The following is a 27,843-nucleotide window of genomic DNA, read 5'->3' on the forward strand; positions in this document are numbered from 1 at the left end:
CTCTAGAAAATTCTACATGCTACTCTTTAATCCAGTTTTGTGTGCCACAATATAAAAATGACATCCCACTAGACATGGTTGTTCCAGGATTTATCCAACTTGGCTTTTAATACTACCAGTGTTGAGGCTTCAAAAATTTATTTCAAGGTTAACAGTTTCACATGCAACCATCCTCCACGTTGAACTACCACTACTGGATTTATAATGGATATTCCATAAGCTAACAATTTACAAATATTATCTGCTTTCTTTGGAGTATCAAAAAATTTTACACAGAAAACACACATTGCTGATCAGTTTCAAAACCGGCGAATTATATGCTTATGAATGACTGCTTTTTTCTATTATTTCTATGTTACAATGCCTTTCTTAAAATGCTAGGAAAACATAATTAAAAGATATTTGATGTTAAAATCCTTTGTTTACTTCTGCATGTGCACTGAACTTCCCTGTTTCTGTATTTCAGCTGAATCCAGTGGCCCTGACAAACAGCACACTTGTCTCATAGGCAAGAAATTATACATCTGTTCACAAAAGAGATAAAAGGAATGGTAGAACATTGTAAGTCTTGCCAATTCATCTGAGGTATTAGTGGAATCATCTTTAAAGAGCAAGTGATCATACTAGCTTAGCATAATTTAATCCCTGGAAAAGTCAGGATTTGGAAATACTCACATTCAAGTCCTTTGACTAAAGTCTGATCACAGAGAGCAGATATTTTTAGTCATTAATAACCTGGCTTGGTTTTAAAACAAATTCTAGATAACAAAATCTCTTCAAAGCTATATGGTAAAAGTATGTATCCCAATACAAAAATGAAGGCTATATTTAGATATCTTTGTACTTTTTTAAGCTCCTATTAATTATTCAGAAATTAAACAGAAATTCCCGTAAATGTCAAAATATTTCTTTCATTTATCAGTATCTACACTTCTTTGATAATATTTATCTATTTAAATAGATAAATGCTGATGCCATTTGAAGAAATAGGCTCATTGATGCAACTGCAGTAAATAAGAAGTGTTTTACAAGGATTTTAGTTAATCTACATTGCTACAGGTATTTACATTAAAAATAGAATTCAGAATTACAAGTTTCAAAACCTGAATTTTCCTAACTAAAAAATGAACCATTTTTAAACACATCTATTTGTAATCCGTGTCTCTTATTTTGGGTTTTTTTTTTTGTTTATTTGTTGTTGTATACAGTGAATATTTAAAAATTATCTGCATGCTTCCTTCTTCATTGGATGTGATTTTTTAAGTTAGATACTGTTAGCACTATCCGGTCTTGCTTGCTTACAAAACTATGATAAGCATATTAAAACAAAAACATAAAAATGGCTTATCTAAAAGTTAATGGCAAAGTAGTTTTCTTTTTAGTGCTAACGTCCTCACATACAGGTAAATGGAAGACAGAGCTCTCCCAGAAGGCTGTGAACTCACTGAACTTCTCTGTAATGCAATACACACACACATACAAGGCACAGATAGCTGTCAAATTACGTGCATTAATTTAAAAGATGTTGGCTTCCAGTCATTAATTTAACAATTATGTCAATTATTTTCTCTAAAGTACTGCATCTAGCATTTCCTAGTCAATTGAAAGGGCAGCAAAGGCTTAATTTCCTAACTATTGTGGCTTTTAACTAAGTGAGCAAATTTTAACGTCATACAATACAGTCTTTTGTTTCAGTGAGACACTTATTTTTTCTGCTATAGGCATAACAGTTTCATCTTGTTTTTTTCCTTACTTTCATCTTTTAACTTTTTTTCCTTACTTTTATTTTTGTTTGTATGTTTCATACTTCTACCAGCAAGAAAACCATCCTATATAGACTTTACTTAACTCCTGTCAAAGTCAGTGAAAAGTCTGCCCTTGATCTGAGGAGATCGACTCACCTTGTTGAGCTGGATATTCCTTCTAAGACAATAACACATTATCTAATTTCTAGTAGTTTTAATTATTTTGAATTATTGTTATTTTTTATGATTTTGTCGCATCCTCCTTGCTGCTGTAGAAGATAAGCCAGTGCCCCCAGAATTCAGCTACCTGATGTTTATGTCTTATACTGGATAGCTCTAGCTTGTACAATCAGAATGAGTATATAATTTCAGGCACAAACAGGAATGAAAATTGACATTCTGTAATTTGTGGTCATAATTATACTTGAAGGACTATGTGGAGAACAATGACACAGAAAAATAATTATCCTCATCTTTGGTCTTGCCTTTTTCCTAAAAACTTCTCATTAACACAAATGTATTACTTGAAAATTCTCACACTATAGACCATAGGCTTGCATTTTTATGAAGGGGCATCACAGAAGGATGTCAGTATGTTCTCTGAAATTATTTCAGTTAATTAGTTGGGTATTATTATGTATTACTTCATTGAGAAAGAAAAGAATTTGATAAATTTGTGTCCTGGTTTGGGACAAATCTGGGAGAAAACCTCCAAAGGGGTCTTTCTAGAAAGCAAATTCAAGAAGCCCTCTCTTCTCACCAGTTTGAGTGACATAAATCTCCTGTGAGAAAAGTGGAAAAAGCTGTTTATTTAACAAGCAAACTATGCACAAATATAAAAAAATGTATCATATTAAACAATGAAACATCTCACTCTTCGGAAGAGGTGGAAAATTCAGAAAGTCCTGGAGTTCAGAGAGAATCCTTTCTGGGTGTTTCTCAGCTCCCTGTGTATCTCTCAGTCCCACCAGTGTTGGAATGCAGTGTCCTGGGCCCCAGTGGGCCACAGGCGTGAGCTCACAGGGTTTTATCTGGGTTTTCAGTCCAGAGCAGCTTTGAGCAGTTCCAGGAAAAGAAGAAGTTACAGATGGGGAACTTCTCTGGCTTAGAAAGCTAAAAAGCCTAACTTAAAGCAGAGGAGAGCACTCTCCCATGCCCTGTCCGTGCTGAGACAACACACTCTGAGGGAGAGAGCGCTGAAGCTCTTATCTCTATGTTTTTTTATACTGCCGTGGAAACATTCCACTGCTTTTCCTTCTCCCCTTCCACTTCACTCTCAGATCTAGTCTTAAAAGCACAGAACTCAATATCCATCATAAACAGAATGGATGACTGGGGATACAAGCTTCATAAAATCTCCCTGGGACAGTTTCTTGAATAAAATTCACAGAGAAGAAAACTTTTTATTAGAAACACATGTGAAAAGTACAAACAGACGTCTCTCTTTTCTCTGTGGATACCAACAATACTTTCACTATCAGAAAGCTGTATGCTTCATGGAGTTAAAAAAAAAAAAAATCTGTCAAAATAAAAAATTTAAAAATGTGAAACTTTTTAAGTGCTTCTATCAAGCTTGTAATATATGAAATTTTAAAATCTACCATAATGCTTGTAAAGTTTTACTATATAGTAAACATATTTATATTCTAAATGGTTCATCCTCTATCTGAAATAAGAATCAAACCTCTTCTGTGTTGGCAGATACTAGTGGTCTCCCTCTGGCTTATGTAATATACTTGAATCAGAGCTATAGGAAAAGTTAATGGGAAATCACTGTTTTTTCCCAAGGAAATTCAGGACTGGTGCAAAGGTGATGTGATTGAAACTTTCCAGGAAAAAAATTATTATTTGTATTTTAGGTGGAAAGAAGTCTCATTCTCTACAAAGTCTTCTACAATGGCAATTTGAACTCTTATTTCTCCCAAGGTGCTTTTTTTCTAACAGTTGATAACTGGAAATGGATATTAGGTAAAAATGAAAGAAAAAAATATTTTCACACAAGCTCATATTAATGACAGTAGCATTCTGACACAGATATAAATTATATTTAAGATGTTATAATTCATATTTAGGAACAACTTCAGAAACTAACAAAGAAGATAGATAGATTCATTTATGTGCATCATAGTTTAAATATTGTCAATGAAGGTTGCTGTTCATTTAATTCATGTATTTCTTACTGATCAGCTATCAAGACAAGTAAGCTACTAAGTGAATTCTTGTCCTCTTTTAATACATGCATAAAGAAATAATTGAAATAAATATAGTAGGAAGGCACATGACTTTAGATACCTTTAGTAAGTAAACGATAAACAAAGTCTTAGGTTTTCAGTTGAGAATTAACATTAGTTCACACATCATGCAACCATACATCCCAATCCTAATTTTCCCTAAATGATGGTCACTCTTCATGCCTGAATCACTTCCATCCAACTGGACAAACCACGACATGACACAGAACTTCTCTGATTGTCACCTGGAGATACAAATCATTATCAGAAGTCATGTACCTTGCAGATCATTTATGGCATGACCTACAGGGAAAAAAAAAATATTTTTCATTTTAGACCAAAAAGAAGAAGGAACCCTTAAAAGGGGACGTCAATTACATGGCCCAAATAGATTCTTACTATGGGTCACTACTGAATTAATTCAGTGTTCATATGTAGTTTTTTTTATGTTCATTGTTTGGTTTTGTTATGCTCACTATTTGGGTTTAGTCTAGTATTATTATAATAAATTTACTGTATGTTTTCAAAACATAGAAAATTGTTAGCTGGTTAGAGGCAAGTCTACAGAGTTGTGTAAAATGCCAGAAGTTTTACTTTTTTCAATATTGTATGTGTTTATCTATAGTAGATATTCAGTCATATTCAGTACTGCTGCAGAAAAATGTGTCAGTATGTTAACAAAGAAATAAATTTAGTTACTTTTTATCTAAGGAAACATATATGTTTTAGTGGATTTTGGTGTTCTTTATTTCCTTCAAATAAACTACTATTTCCTGGTGTTTTTTGAGGGTTTGTTTTTGTTTTTTGTCTTGTTTTTTGGTAGTTTGTACTGTTTTTGTGGGTGGTGGTAGATTTTTTTGGTTTTGTTTTTTTGTGACAGTTTTAATGGAATAGCTCATAGCTCAACTCTCTGTGGGTTTTTCTTTAGTAGAGAATATCTGTTGAAGAGAACTTTCCATTCTGAAGAGAATCCATTCAGCGTCATTGGTGGGACTCTGAAGGTTTGGTTTGTCAGTTAAATTTGATAATACTAGAAGATAGTATAACTTGAACTAAAAAAGTCTTTAAAATTCTGATTGCTTTTCAAGTTTCAAAATATCTAGAAATAAACAGGAGAGAATAAATAAAATACATATTTTCCACATCCAGGCAAATAAAGCCTTGAGCAACCTGGTCCAAGTTCACCAGCTTTTAGCAGCAGTTTGGACTCTCTGTCTTCAAGTTCCCTTTTGGTGCTACCTCTTCAAGGACAGTGTTCCAAATGTTCAAAAACTCATCCTTCACCAACCTTGAAGATTGTAAACTTTTCCCAGTAAATTATATTTTCTGGTAAATCCAAAATTTTAACTAAATGTTCTGAAGTTATGATTACTTAATATAAAGAAAATAGTTTTAAAAAGAAGAAAAGAAAAGGTAAATTTGAGTCCCATTTTACTTTGACAGCATAATTTGATCTAATTTAGTTCCATTTAGAACAACAGTGTGGACATTCTGACATTATGCCATGACTGTGGAATGCCTTTAGCTGCCTCTCAAGGCACTTTTTCTCACCCTCCTGCACAGCCTAATGAATAAGTTAAACACATGAACTGCTCTTGGTGCTCACACTGCAAAAGCTTTTCATTGAATAAAAAGCTCTTGAAGTGCTACTTTTAATGGTTTGAGAGAAACTGCAAAAGATTTATTGCTCTTTTACCCCTTTAGGCAGTAAAAATTTTGTGGTCATCACATTTGCATAAAGTTTGCTGCTTTTTCTTCTGTCTATTTTTGCTTCAAAAAGACAGGACATTTTAAAGTATTTATGTTTGTGGAGAAAAGCATTCTGAGTTTAAATAGTGCAGCACGTCTCACTAGAGTCCAGACTTAGAGGGAAAAATCTGTGATGACCTTATGCATAGGAGGAAGCCACAAACCTGTTAGGTTTCCTTATCAGATGGCATGATCCAGAATGCAGATTATTTCTTGATTCATGGTCCTGGTTCCAAATGGAGTGCTCTCAGTAACTCAGCAGGTGCCTGTTTCTGAGTCCTGGGAAAGGTCAGAGAGCAAAGTCATTGTTAGAGTTACAGCAGCAGGGCCTTGAGGTACCACCAATACGTTCAAAGCTGTTTTCATCTGGTAAATAGGTGAGAGGGGCATGACCTACAGACCATAAGATCATGGAACATCTCATGATTTCTGCACTCCCTAAATTCTGCTCTTTTGCAACAGATACTGTGCTTGAGGGAGAGGTAAGTTTGTTTCTCTGAATGACGCATCCATCCTGTTGAGCTCAGATTTCAGTGTTGTGGCAATCTGTGACCCTTCACAGCTTGTGTCCACCACTGGAGGAGGCTCCCAGGTAAGGTGGAAATCTTCTTTTATGGAACAATGAGAAATAGTGTTTTCTTATTATTACATTTCATAGCAGATCATACCCTTTTTCTCCTAAAAGAAAAGAGTAGTTACACAATGAAATTTTAGGTGCTTTCTTCATAGATTTAATTGTCTACTAATTTGATTTCAATATGTAATGAGCATACCTCATCAACTGAGCTTATTTTTTAACTCTCTCTATTGTATAAGACCCAGAAGCAATACAATTAGTCTTTACTTACTGCAGTAAGTGGTGACTTCTGGAGAGACTCTCTAGGTGATGTTCAGATGCACAAAACCTGTGGAATGTATCTAACTTTCACTTTATATTTCTGAATCATTTTACTGAAATATGTTGTTCTGCAGTACAGTTCCGTTATAGAAGTTTAAGGGGGAAGTGTTATAAAAAACTAAATCACAGAATCACACATTAGTACTTTTCTCTGTTGTCCTGGGTAGAGAGGAAAAAGGTTGTGTAGTTTCCTAGCACTGTTTAATTCCATACCACTCACATCATGGCAGAGGGCATGGTTTCAGGAGAAAATGTCAATTCCTCAGAAGCCAGAAGTGGAGCCAGTCTTACCTCCATTATGGGAAAAAAGAGAGTGTTTCTTTTGACACGAATCAAGCTGCAATTGCTGCTACTCTTGCTGAAGTCAAGGAAGAAAGGACAGCTGCTACTGCTACTGCTGCTATTACTGTTGAAAGCCACAGTGCCTGCAGCGACCACTGCCACACTGGGGGGTAAGGAACCTTCTACCATTGGCTATTTCTTTGCTCATTGAGAATACACATAAAAATCAGATTCTAACATTTCATTTGGGACGTAAGATGTCTACAAATCTGAGCTTCTCAGAGCACCTGAAACTAACTTGTCTTGCTGGAGATACCTATGACAACTAATTCTGTTGACATGGAATTCTGCAAAAAGGATTAAACTACCTGTGAACATAGAAGCCCTGCATCTCCCTAGAACAAAACAGTGCTATTCAATGTGAAAACTCTTTCTCTGGCAGGAGACATAGAAAATTTTCTTTAGAGATATAACTGAAATGACACTTGGAGTATATTACTTTCAATAACTGATATATTTTTCAGCACCATAAGGAGAATCTTGTCAATGTAAAAAATATATACTTATTCCATTCTTTGAAGCCTACATATTTTTCCTGACATAGCAGTTCTTGCTCCAAACTAAGGAAGTCACCCCAGTACAAAACCTTGGCTAATCTAAGGCAAACTAAAGATACGCTATTGTGGCTTTTATCACTATATGTAAAGATATCGTGTATATTCAGGTCTGAAGAAGATGTCTTAGTGATAAAGCCAGCCATCCAGTATGACAATTTTAAAGAAAACTTGAACAGGATTTCAAAACAATGATCATAGTAGGAGATGAGCTCTTCAGGCGCTGTTTATGATTGGCTCCGTCTCAAATTCTGGAAGCTGCCATGGACTCGCTGAATGTCCTGGGGTGACGTTATGATTCTTGTATCCCCATTCATCTGTTCTGTGCCTTTAAGACCAGCACTGAAGAGTGGAAGTTTTGTTTGGGTTTCTCTTATCAGGGACACAGAGGAAAGCGGTACATAAGGCTGTTTTTTCTCTTCCAGCTTCAACTTGCTGCTTTTGCTTGCTCTCTTTTTCTGCTCTTGCTTCTGCTCTGCTTTGGCCTCTGCTTATTAGCTAGTTCTAGCCAAACAGTCCACATTGCTTCCTGGACTGTTCTCCTCTCCTGTTCCTGTGACCATCTCGAACCTGCTCCTGACTGGGACCCGGGAACACCGAAGGTTCGGCTGCAGCGGCTGGCCCAGCGCCGGAGGGACTGAGAACAGAGCAACCACCCCCGAAAGAGACTTTCTGATTTTGCCATCTTTCTCAAAGCAGTGTCATCTGGTATTGTTCATTTTGTGTGCTGGGGGGTGCGGGGCTAGTCAAATAAACAGGTTCTTTCCACCTCTCTCCGAGGAATTTTTTCCCTAACCAGTTGGGGGGAGGGGCCGTGTCGATTTCGCTTTCTGGAGGGGCCCTCCTTTGCAGATTCTTTAACAAATTTGCCCTAAACCAGGACACTGAATAAGTGTTTTCCTGCTCTGCTTTGTTTTCAGTGCAATGAAAGCAAAACTAGCCTGGGGCACTAGGACCAAAATCTTGCCAATTATGATTTCTCCTTATACAGAAGTTTATACATTTATACTTCAGTTAAATCTATGCTTGTTGACTCAGCTGATCTCTACTACTCATATGGTTTTGGATAGCCCCATATTTTGTCCCGTGTCATGCTAAGGGCATTTTTCCTGTTGTTGACAGGTGAGTTTTTTTAATGCGCGTGTTTTGACACTTATTAACTTTTCAGCTTGGTGATTGTCTGTAAAATCAAATATGACAGCACGGACTTTATATTTTACCATTACTAGATCTCTTTACTTCCATTTCTTAAGAAGTTCTGATACTACTTAAATCATTCAAAACCCATTAGAATTTTTTTGGAAATTCAGAAATTTTTCAATTCCTAAGCAACAAGTGTTCTCCTTCTAAAGATTTTCATCACTGTTCAAATCACTTCCAACAGTTATTTTACAATGATGTTCTAGCTCCCCTTTATATTTTCTTTTGTATATTTTGTTTCATTTTTTTCTCATTTTTTTTTCATTACTAACTAAACCTGTAATAAATTCCTTGACTATAGTCAAATCATCATTTTTACTTTTAATTAATTTATTGTCAGTTCAGACAGGCATTGTTTTCTGCACTGTCACAAGAGTTCTTTATCCTCTCCTATGTTTATAATACTGTTGCCTCAAATCAAGACCTCAGTTTAAATTGTAAAAGACTCTTGATGAAATTTGATATTTCAAACACTGTCCTGTAATTATTTTTAATTTTTTTTATGGGAAGTTTTTTCTTTAATTTTGTATGCTAACTTTATTTTTTCCATTTTTTGTATCAACATCATCGCTACTACCTGAAATTGCTAGACATAATCCCACTTTTCTCAGATACTCTGATTCCTCTGACAGTCAGTGCCAACTGTGGCAACTCCCTTTTTTACTGAGTACTGTCCTTAATATACTCACCCAAGATGCAAAAAAATTATCCATTATTTTTTGCAGATCTTGAACACTGCAAGAATCAATGCATATATGATCAGTCTGGTTAACAGCAAGGGAAGTACAAAGCAATATTCTGGGAATATTGCTATGTGGAAGAATGGTGATATAGCACAGTAACATTCAGCTATTCATTGTGTTATGAATATACAATCCTTTTTTGTTCAATAGTGCAGTCTCCAAGGGTATCTGCAATCATGATGGAGAAACTGCTTAAAGCATCTGAATTTCATATCTATAAATGTCATGCATAAAAGAAGGTTCATCAACTCACCCTTTATCATTCTTTCAGATGCAAAGTTTAAACAGCAGTTCTCTGCTTTGTTTATGAAACAGTAAATGTACACTCCCTATGACACACTAAAATGAGACAGGGTTGTACCTCTGAGTCACTGAATTTCACAGCATATTTTATTTCCATGTGTGGGTTTGTGATAGAACAGACTAAGAAAAACCCCAAACATTTGGAACTCCTAATCAAAATAAAATAGCCCTTCATTTAAACTCTGGCCTGTAATGTTTTCATCTTCTACAAAGCAGGTGACGCTCTACTTCTAGTATTAAATACATAATTTCCAACAAAAGTTGCACAAAAATAAATCAGAACTACTGATTCATCCATCAATCTGCCATCTGATTCTCCTGGACACCTCTTCTGTTTACAAATTTATATAATGAAATGATCCAAAGAGGCCTAAACCTACTTTTAAAAAAGCTTAAGGCTGTGATCTTGCTTTTGTTACCTTTGATTTCCACTTCCATCTTGCCACCCTATCCCAGAATTTTGAACTTCACCATCTCCTAAAGAATTTTGAGCTTCATCATCTCCAGCCAAGACTGACCCAACCTGGTGATTTCCCACCAGAACTGCCTTTTTCTTTAGTATCAAGTTCAGAAGAGCGTCTTTTACCGTCTGATCCTAAATAATCTCTGCCAGATGTTGTCATTGGTGTACCCACTGCAAGACTACCTGTTATGGCCTGCCCACTAATCCTGAACTCTGAAATGGCACATCATCTAATCCAAGGTAGAGCTCCATGAATTCCTGCTGCTTTTTTCCAAAAAGGTGACTGACTCACCCATTCTCATCTCTCCATCATGCTCTTTCTAAAAATCTCATATCCACTCAGGGTAGCATTCCAGTTGTGTGACTTATCCCACCACATCTCTTTCAGCTCAAAGCAAGTATAACATGCAGATCTCAAATTTCTCTCATTTGTTCCCCATGCTGTATACTTTACTGTGTGGTACTTCAGAGACAAAGACAATTGTGTGCCCATCTCCAACAGATTTCAACTCCTCCTCCAGACCAAAGACTTCTTAGAAAAACTACTGCAGTGCTACCTGAATTGAAATTATTTTGTAGATGTAACAATAACATCGGTGACAGAGAAGCACCGACAAGAAATCGTATTCAACCTTTTGAAGCAAGCCATTTATACCTAAACACTATTGTAAGCAAGTTTGTTGTTGTTCTTAACTTGGTTTGGTTTGGGTTTTTTGGCTTTTTTTCCTAGAATAGGGCAGGATATCATGCCTGTGGATACATGAATGACCATTTGTGAGAAGCTTGACCATATAGGCAGAAGTGCTTATATTCAACACTGTGAGAACAAAAAGAGTCTTTTTACCTCTTAACCCTCCATGAGAAAAATGAAGCAGGTTCATCAGGGGAATGATTGGATTCATGTTCTCAGATGAAAGAGATCAATTTTATCAAAAGTGATGGCAAAGAGGGAATAGTTTTTTTAGAAAGTTCTTAAACGCGTTTTTACCTCCAAAATTTTTCAGTATGCAAGAATTTACCCAGAACAGTTGGAAATCTCTCAATGTTAGACTTAATGAAAGAAAAAAAAAGGAAACTATTTTATTTCTACAAATTAAAAATAAAATATTTCAAAGAAAAATGAGATGTGAAATTCTAACAATTCAAAATAAGCTTTACTTCCTTAGTGGTTTTTTTCAAGACTTCATATTTATGTATGTTTCGATGAGACTAGTTTTAGTCAGTCATTTGCTCAGAACAGTTTTTCTTTTCAGACTTAATTTCATCTTCCTTTTTTTCCTTTCCACTGCTATTCTTATTTGCACTGAATTTCCACATCAAAGGTCTAAAATACTTGCATTTATAGAAATATTTATTCATTATGAAAATAATCAATTTGAGGGATATTTTGTATGGTTCCTATCACTTATTATGTTTTTTCTTGTCTTCATATTCCAATCATTTATATATCCTATGCAAATGTCTGTAAAAAAAGTTAGGTTTTTTGTTGGCTAAAATGATGCAGATTTAAATCAATAGTTTATTTTGCATCAACAAGAGAAATAATAGACATTGTAGGTTTTTTCCTATCCAAACATAATTGGAATGCCTTACTGCCATTCTGAAGAAATTGACTATAAAGTACCACAGTTAAAGCTTGTTTATTTGGCAAAACATCCCACATCTGAGACCTTCTCTTAAAATCCATATATTTTGAGTGTGACAAAAAAGTTTTGACAAATTACTCTACCATTTATTCTATGACATATCTGCCACCTTCTAGACCTTGCTTCGTCTCTTTGTAGAGTTTGATGTTCTCTGGCATGCCTAGCATAAATTTCTAGTCATTAGGGGCAAAAGCTGATTATTTATGCTTACCTGCAAAGTATCCTATCAACCTGAATACTGAGAAAGGATATAATTTGAAAACTTTATTTGGACTTAAAAAGTCTTACTCTGTACAATTATTTTGAGCTGACAGAGCTGTTCAAGTGTACAGTTCAATACAACCAACTTTGGGGAGAAATAAAATGTAAAATAAAACTTTAATTTTTCGAAGTGGGACATATTTTGTATAGACATATTTCTATGTACTCTTACCCAGATTTAAAAACTCCAACATATTAAGTATGTAAAACTATGGATTTAAGATCCTTCCTTCTCCTTCAGAAAAACAGCAAGCTGAGTACTAGAAATACTCTTCCTTTCTTTCCACAAATGTGTGAAGGCTTATGGCTCATCGTTATTGCTAGTATGATAATGCTGTAAAAACAATATTACATTCAATAACAAACCACACTCCACCTCTCAAATATCCACATATTCCTATCAACACCTATGTCCTTATACAGCTACAATAAGCTTATGAATCTCCCAAATTAACATTCCAGACATTGACTATTCAATTACAGCTATAATCAAAAATATATTTTAACTTTCCTAAAATACAATGCATGAGTTTAGATTAACCATTATTTGTTTATTGCATTACCACTTCAATTCTCAGTATTAATTCTGCCAGAATGTTATCTTAAGGAAACACTACAGAGAAAGGAAATAGCAAGTTCTTCGTGATTTCAAATCTGAACTTTTGTTCATTGAACAGCTATCTAATTTATCTTGACTGGGGCAACACACTGCTAATGACAACTTTATTTGCATTTCCTTGAATTTAGAAAGTTTCTGATTTAAATAAAGGCAATTTGGCTGATGCTGTAAAATGTAATTCTATTAATCATTTACTGTTTGCAGTACTGTTCTGTGGATTATTTCTGTTCACAGAACACAACTTACGAATGTATATTAAGCTTTAGTTTCTTCATTAGCCTCTCATTACTTTTTGCTCCCAGTTCCCAACTTTGTTATTCCATATGTCAATGTTACAATATAGTATTTACCCTCAATTTTTCTAACAGCATGCTTCCAATAATGAAGGTGGAATTCACCTAAATATTCAAGAAATTCTATTTTAGCTGTGGAACTCTGCTGAGATTATTGCTCTGGTAATAATTCTAGTATTGTCTCTGGTGATATTATCAGCCATTGAGTTATAGATGCCCTACTAGCATCAGTTTTATTTTCTCTAGACAACTAGTAACAATCTAGTAAATTGCAATATTTCCCAGATTTTACCATTATTTTTTAATAAATAATTCTAAGGTGGCTTTAAAAAAAAACTCAGGCCACTAGAATACATGCATTTTCTTTCTTCAGCTGCAGAAATAGTATTAGATATTAGTTTGAACTCCATCCTTAATACAAGGTAAATTTACTCTTTTGGGAAATCATGTTGGATATTTTCATCAAACTTAGAGAATAGTTACAATTACAGAGCACATTGTTCTAACTTGGCAGAAAACAAATGGTCTCGAGATAATTTTCATTAATGAAAAGTCCTAATTTTCCTTGATTCTTTACATCTCTTGCAGGCAATACCACTGAAAAATTTGAAAAGTCTTGTATAAAAGAATGAAGCATGGATTTGCTTTACTATTTTCACTTCAGAGATCAGATTTTATGAAATTCTTTCTCCTTTCCAAGAAGCAAGAACGGGGATGGAAAAATGTGCAGTCAAAACACATGTAAACAAATGTTTGCAAAGTCCGTGGTATTTACAATAAACTGAATAACAAAAGATGACTGGCTGGAAGTAATGTCATCTTGTTTTATCCCTTCTTTGTTTCTGTCCTTATAGATTTTGGCATCTTGTATTATTAAGAATACATTTTCTCTTCATTTAATTGAAGTAATTTAAATATAATGTATACACACAATCACTCCTCCCAAAATGCATATTCAGGATAATGCTAGCATTGCTATCCAGAATAATTAAAGATCAAGTTGGCTTGCAATAGTTCAAACATATCAACTCAGTGAGAGAGAAAATCAGATTCTGTGAGGCTGGCCAGGGTGAGATAAGGTCCTTAGTGCTGAGCTTGGTGCAAAAACCCCACAAACAAATAAGAAAAACAAATCAGGGATAAATACACAACCCTCCAAAAATTATGTGACCACAAATGAAAAAAATGCCAGTCCCTAGAGATTCTGATAATTATTACAAGATAATAAATAAAACTACTGTAATAGGATTAAAAATCTGGTAAAACTTTACCAGTTGTTCTTTTTAGAGAATTCCCATTGATTTATTGGATGTCCTTGCCACCCAAAAAGCATTTAGCACATAGAAATTTCAGCTTTCTCACTGCACTCAAGAAAAAAAAATAGCATAGACTATAGTCTGGCAGTTTCCATGGAATGTATTTGGTATCACATACATAGAGAATATTTATTTATTTAATTTATTTCTTAGCTGCTATGCAAATAGAAACTTTTCTATTCAGCAAGACCCTGAAAGAAACATTCAATCTGAATACCAGAAAAAATGTTGTTAGATGAATGCAGGATGATGTTTTTTTGTCCCTGATGTTTCATCACATGATAATGAAATTGCTTTATGTTTTGCAGTGGTAGAATGTATTTAAAAGACATTGTAAATAACATTTCAAAAAAAATATTTTTGAGAGGGACAGATTTTTGGAAGACAATTGATATAATGTTTCTGGCTCCAAATATTTGCTGAAATTTGAATATTTCATTTCAATTTAATCTCACTATAAATTAATTTCCCTCTTTGGCACAACTAGTTATCCTAGGAGACCTGTCCTCAGTAGTTGAGGCTGGTCACACCCTTATGGAGATGTGATGTGAGGTTCGAGACACCTTGTCCATTAGCACCTTGCAGAAGTGCATTTAGTATAACCATAGAGGGAAGAGAAATGACATATTTTGAGATCTTGCTTGTTCCTACTCTTAAAAGCATTTCCAAAGGGAATGTAAAAGTCAGTGCATATGGCACAAATGTAATTCTGGACTGAGATTGCATATGAATTACAGCTCAGACACAACATCACCATCTGTCCAAAAAGTCTTTTCTGATCTCCTTGCTCGAAATGCAAGAGAATGAGAGAAAGCATGTGGTACCATGAGAGAACCAGAGCAAAGCAGCTGGGTCTCCATTGTAATAAAAAATGAAGTTAAAAAAGGTGCTTGATAAGCCCTCTAATCTAATGTTATTACTCCTTGATGGTCTATCACTTAGTCATTGACTGAATTCCTTAACACTCTATAATGACTACTAAAGCTTTTTTTATGGTGAGAAATTTTGGCTCAGCCTGAAGCTTTGTATTAGAACATCTTATTCCACAAAAAATGACAATGCAGCAAATGAGCTGCTGATTCATTAAGGCATCACTATTTATAAAAAAGCCAATTGCAATTTCTTGAACTAAACAGTGTTTTGATAAACATTATTTCAGTCTAGTAGTGAACTAATTGGTACTTGAATATACTTTGTATAAAATATTGTTCAAATTATTGGAAATTTAGCAATATAAATAGAAGAAAAATATCTGGGTCCTGTTTCTTCCTTAAATAGGCTGTTTCTATGCTTGTATTATTATTTGCTTAGCCTAAACCTGTATATGTATTTAGAGTAAAAATACCATTTTTATTGGCACATTTTGGTAGACAACAAATATGGACAAGAGTTTAAGTAGCTTTTAGACTATTTTCTTACAAATTATGAAATCTCTTGTATTTCCAAACTGAAATTTCAAGTACGAAATAAATTCAAAAACCTTCATATTCCTTATAATTTTTAATCAGTTTGCTAATGCAGTGAAACTTCAAATCTAGCACATCATAGCAAGGCCACTACAAAACAAATAAAACTGCAATTATAAATTATATGTAGCAAGTGTAGCTGCATTACATTTAATGGAACGAAGAACAGAAGTAGATGGAAAAACAAAATAAATGGTCACTTAACCTGAAATTTACAGTTCAGTATCACTCCTCTATATAAACATCCCTTTCAAATGAAATTGCCCATTCAGGAAGCAAGGGACGATACTTGGTCTTTTTTTTGTGTTTACATTCAAGAGCTTAAAGGATCAGCTATTTATTGGGAAAAGATCACCTTAAGACCTTAAATTGGGAGTAGGAACATTATGAATAAGGGAAAAAAATTAAATCTAAATATTAAAAAACACTGGAAAAGTGTGTGGATGTAACAGTTATAGACAGCTGTTTCACTATATGCGAGGTTTTGTATTGACTGGGCTTCTGAACCTTATGCTAGCCAAGGAAAGTTAAAAACGCCCTTACAGAGAAAACCATCTTCTTACTTAAAAATCAAATATTTGGAGACTACCCTGCCTTCCCTACAAACCTTCTGGAGTTGATACTATTCTGAATTCAGAAGTATTAAAGGATTTGGAAAAAGCTGATAAGTTTCTGTTGCTATAAAGCACTTGTTAAACTATGAGTATTTGTGGCTTGACTTAACAGTTCAAGGAGCAGACCTAGAGTTGTAGGACAGTAGATGTGCTGGTTCAGTGCTTGTTAGTGAAGCAATGCTCTGACAAAAAGGCACTGGAAAATGTGACTGAATATTACATCTCCTTGAAAATAGCACTGAAAGAAGATACACATGCTGGAAAGACACAAAGTTCAAATGCTGCAAAATATGAAGAACGTTTCAATTCTAAATATCCATATTTGTTTTAGTTATAAAGTTATCAGCTAGTGGCCCACATACCTATTTTCAGAAGTATTACTGAAGGATGCACAGCAAAAGGCTTGACATACTCTGAGAAGGTTCTATATCTAGGAGAAGTACAGTGTGTTTTAGTGTAAATTAATCCAGGAGCAAGGTAAAATTGTCTCTCTTCTGCCAGTGAGCAAGTGTGTGAGTATGGAATCAGCGCATTCATCCCCACATTATATGCATTCCACTCTTTCTTACTGTCTTAAGAAAAAAGAATGACAACTGTCATTATAAGTCTTGGAAAATGTTTTTATTCATAGTGTGCTTTATAATAGGAGATAAAATTCAGTAATTTTGATACAAGATGAAATGGATTCAGAAAAAGTTGCACTTAGCACTAAACAATTCTGATTTCAATTCAAATGTGTTACCCACAAAGTATGCAATATATCTGAACACTGGATAGCACACAGGATTTTTATTCTTGATGAGAGTTCTGCAGGGAAATGAATATAATCAATAACTGAAAACCGACACATATAAATTAAACAGTTAAAAACTCAAACTGGCAGTAGATTCCCACCATATGCTGTGCTCAAAACTTGATGGTTAAACATGCAAAGACATCAGGGCATTGCCTGAAAATAAGAACCTGGGCTTCGGTTAGTTGATCAACTGTGTTGCCAGCTCATATAAATGATTTACACTGCTGGAGATGCAGAGGGCTCTGCAGAGCAACAGCATGTGACATTCTATTACAAAGCTAATGTTGAATTAGCTGCCTGGAACTTGACTGATGAGTGAAATATGCCTACACATTTAGCATTAATCCAATATAAAAATCCTGCAGAATTTTAGTCAAGAAGGTGGTATTGTTATTACAAAACCATTTTGCTTTATAACCAATTAAGGCTATGGAAGGTAATGTTAATGTCAAGCATTTTTACAATACTTGATAAACATTAAGCTAGTCTTGTCTGTACATAGCATACATACACCAGAAATGCATTTTTAAAATAATTTTAAAATTTTATTTTATTTAATTCCTCTGTGTGGAATTTGAATGGATTACAGATGTGATACAAAACTGTAGAATTAATTTTTCAGTATTCTAAAATAAAATTTGTTTTTCTAAATTGCAAAATAAATCTTAACATACAGAATCTCAAATCTTGTTATTACTTGCCTTTAGTTACTTCTTAACTTCTCCTACTTGGTGTTTATCTTTTTTTTTGGGGGGGGGAAGAAGATTGTTTCCCACCAAGTAGGTCACCTTGAGCATTCCCTTAGTTGCAAAGATATACCTACCCATACATATATTTTTCAGTCCCAAGAGATATGCAATTAACCTGTCCTACAAGACTTGTACATTGATCTTAATTAAAAAGTAAGTTAGGGATACTTTAAATTTTAAACTTCATACATAGCTATATGTCTTCACTGAACTTAAAAAAAATCCAAAGCAAAGCACCAAAAAAACCAAACCACCAGAAAGATCAAAATAAAAAATACTGTCAAGAATTTTACTATTTTTTTTCAATTGTTTAATTAAATAAGAATAGATTTACAGCATTACCTTATCTGAAATATTTGGGGTTCAGCCGCAACTAAAATGTGACCCTCTTGGAAAAAGTCCATAGGATATCAAATCTTAAAATATATCTCTATACTTTTAAAGGATTTCAATTCCTCAGGTATGATCCTGGCTGGAGGATTAAAATTTAATCAGGATGATGGCTGTCATGAGACACGCTGTGTACCTGGTTCAGAGCCACAGAAGAAAACTTGCATTGCAGAATCAGACCTTGCTCCTCATATTGGACTACAGCTCCTGTTACTGCATAATTGGAGGAAAAAAAGTGAATTACAGAATAAATAAATCAACAGAAATTCAGCCCATATGAAAAGCTTAATTGGGAACAGCTGGCATTTTTATCATCCTTTCCATCCTGCTGCCAATTATTTATGAAATATAATGATGAATTATTATTATTCTCACAATATTTTCATACATGAATCTCTTGTGAGCTGTCTTCTAAAATAAGCACACTTCCCACAAAAGTTATATATCTTTTTTTTAAATTCCATCAATAATAGTGATGTCAAAGATGTCTCATAGGAAAATAAATATCAAAATTAAAACTGAATTGTCAATTTATGACATAGTAATATTTTCTCCATAATTTAGGAAAAATAATTGCAATTAAATTAGTTAATTCTCTTATCCAACATCGCTTACTCAACATGTTGATTAGAACTCTAGAAAACTACCAAAGGAAGGAAGAAAAGAAGTAAATAGTTGCATACATTCTCAGAGCTTTTGAAGTGACCATCAGGGAACTTAAAGCTTGAGATATTAAGAGCAGTTAGATGGATATTAGCAGAGATAGATGGCAGTTAGCAGTCAGCAGAGATATTAAGAGCATAGATGAATCCTAGGGATATTTTTTTTCCTATAGAAGTGAAGCACTTACTATTTAAGAACAAAAGTGCTATTCTGTCAAATTTTGGCAGAAAATTATCTTCCTGCCTGGAAGGGGGGCAAAGGAAATGTCAGAAGCAGTATCATCCCTACAAACAATTTTGTCTCCCATCCCAGCTGCATGTTTCAAAGCCTGAGAGGATCATCTTCGTGCAGGTATGCCCATATCTGAGAGGTGGCAGGAACAAAGTCTCAAGGAAAGGGCTGAACTTAAGAAAAAGTAAGACAGACAACCTAAGAGTTGATGAATCAGTGGGAAAACAAAGAATATGGAAAGCAAAATTCATAGCTCTGTTCCCCACAGCAGAACTAAATGAACACATAACCTTGTGGCCCAGTAACTTTGCTATTACTTGCAACAGACAATGTTTTATGAGATGTTTCCAGTGATATCTGGGCTCCTAGAAGAAGGGTTGCTATAGCCCATAACTTGTCTTATAATGAGTTATCCTATATTTATCTGAGTAAATAAAGGCAGTGCACCCTTTGCTTTGGCACTTCAAAATGATATTTTTCAAAAGTAGATGCAAACCCCACAGCAGTACCCCACCACTAAAATATTAATATCTCAAATTTTGTGTGCCTTTCCTCTCACTCCTGCCCTCTCCTCCAGAAGGCATGCCATTGCTTTGCTGGAGGCACAATCTTGTCAAGACACTAGAAAGCACTGAACCAAGAACTGCATAAATTCTTCAAGCATCTTCAGCAGCACATCTCCTTGGGCCTCTTGTGCAAAGGAAAGAATATTTTGGTTTTGTCCATATAAAAGTAGAATAATCTACATATGAATTCTGACTGCTTTTTGGTATATATGTTGAAATAAACGTGATAAATGCTATTTATATTAAAGTCAACACATTCAATGATCATATAAATAAATTAAGAATATTCTCAGCATCAAGTGATGCAAGTTAGAAAAGCCAACATTGAGTGTTAGTGGTTTAGTAGTTAAATGTCTTTCTCAAGATCATCACAACCAGTGCCAAACTTGAAGCAATTATCTTCTGGATCACTGAGACCATGGCTTTTCTCAATTACCTCTGTCTATACTAGGAAGAATTCTGATGTAGTTTTCTTAATGACTTCCCATTTCCACTGCATTTTTAAAGAAATCAAGAGTTCTGAGTGCAGATTTATTGAGATCTAAAGCACTGCAATTCTTGATCAAAGGTAATTGCATTCCTTTTCCTTTTTCTTTCCTTTTTTATTTTCAAACTCATTTGACAACAGAAAATATTAGGTTGCTATGCAACCTTAAAAGCCTGTTTTATACACAATAATGAAATGAAATTTATTGAACTCTATAATGGAAATGATGAAAAAATCCATTCTCAGTCATTACTGTCACTATTTGAATTAATTAGTACCATTACCACAATTTTGGTCTAATTTACCTTATGGCATTGTAAGTCCTAGGAAAATTTATCTTCTGATGAACTTCTTACATATAAATCACTTAGAAGTAATTTTGTATTTATTATAATCAGCAATTAAATCAGATGCAATAAGCATCTGTTTTAATTGCTGATTATAATAAATACAAAATTACAAGCAGAAGTTTCTCTTGTACTCTGTGGGTTGCTTTCGTTTGTTTTTTCCTAATGTGGTCCGCATCTATTCAGAACCTTTTTATTGATTCTTACATCATTATTCTGAGTTCATAAACAGCAGTTGATCTAACATAATGATTGTGTCAGAATATCTTATTGCAGCTACAATGAAGTATTAATTCATATGACATTATTTTCCCCTGGTTTCCAATAAAATTTTTAATTTAATTTATTTTCAATTTATGTCTAGTACAGGTGAGTATAGTAGAGAAATAATTAGCAGTGTTCTATGTTGGATTGTTCACTCAAGACAAAAATATTTTTATGAGCTGAAACATCTATCACTTTTTGGTGCAAACACTCACTAAAATATTTCAGTTACTTCAGCTGTGGATAGTTCAGTTGTAGGTATAAAAGCAGATATTTCTTTCCCTGCCTCTGGGCTCTGTGAAACCTTTTCTTCCAGACCATACTTCAGTTCACATCTCTTTCCAGGCAAATATGGAAATTTCTATTTGTTAGTGTGAGTGCGATCTACCTTTATTATTTTCATAGAATGCATTTTTTGCTCAGAATTTTCTGAAGTTTTGAATTTCTGGTTTTGTCTAAGAACAGGTATTCTGTGCAAAAAAAAATCTGCAACTACCTAAATTGATTGTTGTTGCTATGGATCCTCTTATTCCCATTTTCATACTTACCAACAATTATATCTATTCTAACTAATAGTTCTAACTAACTAATTCTCTAACTTTTATGCTAATCATAATAAGAGAACTATAATTTTCCTATTTTTGGGGGGTTTTTTGGTAAATATTGGTAAATAGTTATGGTAAATATGTTAAATAGACTTTTTAGGTCCACAGGCAAAAAGATCTCTTTATAGAACGCTGAACAATGAAATTGCATAAATTAAAAATTATTTCTATAATGTCTTAAGATATTTTGGAAATGTAGAAATCCTATAGACATGTGAAGAAAATGGATTAATGCAAAAAAAACCCCAAAAACAAATGGAAGCCAGAGATGGTTGAATCTTTTCAAGATTTTAATCAACTAATGTTGAAATATTTGGTATAATTTTGCAGAATAAGCAAAATAAAACTATTCCAAAACAGAGACTGCTCAGCCAAGGTAATTATTAATTAAAATTATCCATTGAAAATAGAAATTTGTATAATATTTTGGGGATACAAAAGTTTCTATAAAATACAGAATTATAGAGGAGACTTAGTTGTGTCCCAATGTCTCTCAGTCCAAAATATCTTTTATAAAATATTGATTCATTCATAATTTAATGTTGTCCTTAGAAAAAGTGCTTTTTTTATTTGTTGCCCTTCAGAAAAGGACTGAATAAAGATAATGATAGTGATAATGATAATAATAAGCTGATCCTTACAATCTGTGTAAAATTTAAAAAATCCAAATTACACAAATTATAACCATAAAATGAGAAATATTTATTCACTTGTGGTTTAGGATATTATCAATGCAAAGTTTGATATTTAGGTTGTGCTATTCATATATGTTTTCTAATTCAACAGTGTATTTCCTTGAATTTTCGTCTTTCAAATTCAGGTTCACTTGCATGGGGGGATTTTTTTGTGACAAAGCAGTTTGAGGGAGAGATCTGTGATCTCTTCTGCCTCATCAAACCTGCGCTTCTTCTTGTATGTTTTTAGTTTTGCCTGGAGCACGCAGTTCATCTTCCACAGTAGCACGACAGGGTTTTTATATTTGTTTCTGTCATCACTCACTCAACTTCACAGACAAATAAGCTGGTTATATTTTTTGTCTTTTAGGAGCAGAAAGTGCTCTCTAGGTTTCTCTGGACACTTTGCATTCTCTCAACAGAATTCATCTTGCCTTCTTCACTTCTTTTATTCCTGTTAATTAGATGCCCAGTAATATGCAAATTCCTGCAATTTCAGCATAATGCCACCATCACACTTTTACTCCCACAATTTTTTTCTTTATTAAAACCACAAGTAAACCAGCAAACAAAAACTATCAATCTATGTTGCAAGCAAATAGAAATAAGATTTTCTCCTGCAGTCACAAAACCTTCTATGCTATTGGTGATGTCATATACATATATACTCCTTAATGACTACACTATTAGTCTCACAGTCTATTAAAAGCTTGTTCTATATATCAGGGGTAGAACTGGGTTTTTATTTCCTACTTCTTATATATCCGTATTTTTCTATTTCTACCCCATGATGGAAAAGAAAGAAAATATCATTTTTTTTAATTGAACCTAAACATGGCAGTGTGCTCTTCTTCACAATTTGCATAAGAAGCTTTTAAATGAATTCAGCTCTTGACAATGATATTCCTAACTGGTTCGCCAAATTTACAGCATGAAAAATAAGGAACATGAAGACCCAGTACAGAATTAAATAATCATGACTTCATTAATATTTATTTTTAAAAAAGATTAAAATAAAATAAAATAAAATAAAATAAAATAAAATAAAATAAAATAAAATAAAATAAAATAAAATAAAATAAAATAAAATAAAATAAAAATAAAGTAAATGTGGCAGTACCAGTGGTCGGTTTCCCTGGGTCTGGATTTAGGGCACTTGAGGCAGTAGTTCATGTTTGGACTCAAGTGTTTATTATTTCTTAACAGCAAAACAGTCTCACTACTGTGAGTTTGGCAACTTTTCATTAGAAGGCACAAAATGGCTAACAGTCTCTTGTTACAAGGTCTTTTAAGACTAAACTATCCAATTAAGAACTGACACCTAGATTATTTCCCCTTTTAACCCAGTAACTGATCGCACAGAGCCCGCAATGCGGACTTCTCTGCCCAATTACAAAATGTCACGCAAACCCATGAAGAAGAAGGAAGAAGCAGGAAGAAGAAACCCAGGACAACACCCTGTGCCCTCCATCTTGTTTCCATCCACAAGGTACTAAAAATCCCAAAACTTAAATTTCTCACCAAGTGACACCACTCTCTATAATCTGTTTCACGCTTTTGTGAATTCTGAATTCTAGTCTATCTTGAAGTCTAGGAAACTTTCTCCATGAATGAGGGTCAAATTCAGTGCTCCCCTAGGGGTCAGGACAGCCCAGAGCAGACAGAGAAATATTACCTGTGCCCTGGGTTTCCAAAAATAAAATAAAATAACATAAAATAAACAGAATAAAAGAACTGCACAAGTCCCTGCTAAAAGTTTGCAGTGGTTTAACTCCAGTAAGTAACTAAACTCCATGTAGGTGTTCTTACTTACTGACCCCTTCAGTAAGATGGGGGAGAGAATCAGAAGAGCAAAAGTGGGCAAACTCACAGGTTGAGGTAAAGACAGTATAATAGGGAAAGTAAAACCCATGCACAGACAAAGTGAAACAAGGAATCCATTCACCAGTTCCCATGGGCAGGCAGGTGTTCTGCCGTTCCTGGGAGAGCGGGGCTCCATCACACAAGATGGTGATTTGGGAAGGCAAACATCATCACTCCAAATTTCCTTCCTTCCTCTTTTTCCCCCTACCTTTGTATGCTGCATGCCTGTGGTCTGGAATATGTCTTTTCTCAGCTGGAGTCAGCTGTCCTGGCTGTCCCAGCTCCTCTGCACCCCCACCCTCCTGGCTGATGGGGTTCTGTGAGGAGCCAAAAGGGCCCTGACACTGTGCAAAACCTGCCCAGCGGGAACTGTAACATCCCTGTTATCAACGCTGTTTTCAGCACAACCACGGAACATGGCCCCATAACAACTGCTGCAAAGGAAATTAACTCCACCAAAACCAGTACAACAAAAATATATTGTTAAATGTAAGCAACCTAGAATCAGAAGATGAGCTGTAAGGCTTCTGCAACCTTTTTTCTAGTAAATTTAGATATAAAGGGAAAAAAGTTAATAAGCAACATGGGAGTAGATACAGAGTTCATTCTTAATTTTTGAGCAAAAACAAACCAAGCCCAAAAATCTGAAGTAAATTTCTCTCTAGCAAACAACTTTTATTGTTAAATTCTCTGGATATATAACATGGCAACCAACATTTTTTAATGGAGGTCCTAGCAAAAATAAAATATTTTAATAAAAAGGAAAAAAATATGTTTTAGATATCGTAAAATGAGTAGATGGTCACCTAAAGAGATGGACTAACTGATTGACTAACATATATTACTATAAATTAAAAATCTCACATGCAAGTTATATGATGGGTTCTGTCATATAGGACATCTGACTTTTATTTTGATTTTACTACTAGATTACTAGGATCTGAAAGGGAGACTTTAGTTTTCTATCTCTACTCAATATCACCACATAACCTTGTACATTTTAACATGGATGTTTTTACTCGCAGTTGTTTCTTTTCAGAGGGTGATCATTTCTCCATATTACTGCATGATATGACGAGATGCTTGTAGTGGTAAATTGTATTATTACTTATATCTCAACGCATTTTGGAAAAACATGTTATTAAGACCTTAGGAGTCTTTAGGTGATGACAGTCTGTTATATTTTTTATTGTTTATTCTTTTTAATTATTATTGTTTTTCTTCTTATGCAAATATTTTATCAGACTGTTTTCTGTGCATAATTCATGCTGTTCAAAAACAATTCCTTTTTTATCAGTCTCCTTTTTTATTGTTCAAAATTCATGGAGTAATCATCTAGATAACAGAGAATTCTCCATGATTGGATGGTTGACTTTTCCAAAATGGTGACAAATACAAATGTGATTTCAGGCAATTGGGAGATATCCCTTTGTGCCAAATAGTTTTACAAACAAAAAAAAAACTAATGTACTAGCCAAACCCCAGAATCCTAAAATTCTAAGCATTATTGTGTAGTGTGCTGAAAATTATGAGTAATTTTTTTTCATAAAAATATGTATTTTATTTAAAAAATTGCATTGTTTTTTGGTTTTTTTTTTAATCTTTCCAGTCCTTACTGGAATAAAGGGAATGACAAATTGAAATATATACAGTTTATGATGGAAATTATTATCTTTCTTCAGTTTGCTTTTGAGATATTCATCTCAGAGAGAAGTATCAGTAATTGCTTCATATGAGATATACACAGAGTGAAACTTAATTAGTAATTTAAATTTAAAATTTAAATGTACACCAAATAGGAACATTTTGAATCCCAATTAAAATTAATGGCTGCAATTAATTCAGGATTATTAGTCACCATCTTGTTCCTTGTTCCAGCTGCTGACATATTCAAGTAAATGAGACAGTGTTTGGCAAATCTATGTGGCAAAAAACACCATCAGGGAACGCTGTCAGCTGTTTGCTTGTCAGAAGGATTTTAAAACCTTTCTATCTGCCTCACAGTTGCCTTTGTGAGGGATCTACCAATCACAAAAGCTGCCAGATCACCAACTGCATGAGGTGAAAAAGCTTCCATGAGTCCTGAGATAAGCACAGAGCTGCTCAACTCCTCATGTGCATTAATCTTTCTCGTTAACATGTAAGGAAAGAGAAATTCAGACTTGTTTGTAAATATTTGTCAATAGGATTAATATTTCCTTTTTGTATAAGTCACAACCATATTCTTGAGAGTACAGGATCTTACAATAAGCAATTTAGGGGTCGTCTTTATTTTGTCCTTATGTCAAGAAGCAATTTGTTCAGAACTTTTGCACATATTTGTTAAGCTATGCCTTCTAAGCCAAAACTAATTCAAATCCAGACAAATGTGAAATTCTTATTTGTCTGGGGAAACATTTCATTAAATATTCATTAAGTCTCGCCCTTACTTTTACATGTCATTATTACACTACATTCATTTTGAAACTCATGAAATCCAAATGACAGACAAAATTTCACTTGAAGTCAATGGGGGGGGTCTTACACTGGATCCTTAGTACTCACTTCACACAGCCAGTGTTCCAGTGAATAAATTACATCTTCTTTCCAAATTGAACAAAAGTCAATGTTTAATTTCTCATATTTGCTTGGTATTAAGATGCCTTTGGATTGTGCTATGCAACATGATAAAACCTTGTAAACACTGCAAAATAAAGCTGTATTTTGTCACCTTAGGCTGTTACTTCACACAAGCTAAAATCTAACAAAAACTTTACATGTCAAAAATAGCTCCTTTATCGAGGCCACTTGAGGCCACTTGCAAACCCATCTGTCTTTAATTTCCAAAATGATCTATGTAAATAGAATTTCTCCATGTGAAAAAGACAGAGTGAAATATTAGTTTGGAAAACTTCAGTAGACATCATGTAACAAATACATTTAGGGTGCACAAGGTTAGGTGCTACTAGTTTTTTAAGCATGCGAGTAGAAAATAACACGAAACAATAAATTGGTTTTTGGTGTTTTCCGACAGGCCTGAAACTGTGCTTGGCATTTCTTTTCAATTGGCAACACTACAGACAGCAAAGTCTGCAAAATCTCTGGTATTTAGGATAATTTTATCTGTATTGCCCACAACTGTCAATAGATAAAAAGTATCTTTTTGCACAGGAGATATCTAGGTTCAGACATTTTATTTATTAAATTCAGTTTCCCCTGAAAATCACCACTTTTCTATCTTAATTTCATTCTGTGTCACAACTACAGCTACAAATTACTTCTCTGGGTTTAGGCTGTGCTCTGTAATCAGCACAGTTAAATCATACATCACAAGAAATTGAACCAAGGCAGGCCCTTTTTTAGTCCTGCCATCTATTAAAACTTCTGGTTTCTGTCAAAGGCTCCTTAATGCTTTGTGGGTGTTTGCTGTTAAGTTTGTTTCTGTTGCTTTACAGAGACTCAGACCTGCAAAACACCTGTAAATCCCTGCAATCCTGCTCCAATCACTGATTTCTGACTGCATGCTTTTGAAAGTTATGGAGCCTTTCTAACTTGTGATAAGTCCGGTAGTTGATATGATAAAAGATGTTATCTTTACTTATCCACTTTAGCTTGCCAAAAATCTGTGTGAGAGAAATGAGAGAAATTCTTGTTGGAGAGCATGTTATGTTTCTGTAATGGATGTGTTTTCTCTGTTCCACAGTCTGAAAAATGAGAAAGCAATTTTACCTATCTTGTAGATTAGCAAGAGAAATTTCCAGGTTTAGTGAGCCAGCTCAATGGATC

At 34.2% G+C, this 27,843-nt stretch overlaps 1 long non-coding RNA gene across 2 annotated transcripts in view; it reads right to left on the reverse strand.

Annotated features, from left to right (window-relative positions):
• Positions 1–1,084: 1,084 nt before the first annotated feature.
• The window catches only part of LOC141725312 (uncharacterized), a 45,699-nt gene continuing 18,940 nt past the window's right edge, over positions 1,085–27,843 (reverse strand). The window contains exons 2-4 of one of the 2 annotated variants that reach the window (XR_012577175.1): positions 18,515–18,591; positions 5,890–6,004; positions 1,085–4,279 (exon numbers count right to left, since the gene is read on the reverse strand). This is a non-coding gene — a long non-coding RNA (uncharacterized LOC141725312). The remainder of the gene's footprint in view (positions 4,280–5,889; positions 6,005–18,514; positions 18,592–27,843) is intronic. The other variant, XR_012577176.1, reaches the window with a different exon arrangement.

The sequence above is a fragment of the Zonotrichia albicollis genome, chromosome 1, assembly GCF_047830755.1.
Source record: "Zonotrichia albicollis isolate bZonAlb1 chromosome 1, bZonAlb1.hap1, whole genome shotgun sequence".
Lineage (NCBI taxonomy): Eukaryota > Metazoa > Chordata > Aves > Passeriformes > Passerellidae > Zonotrichia > Zonotrichia albicollis.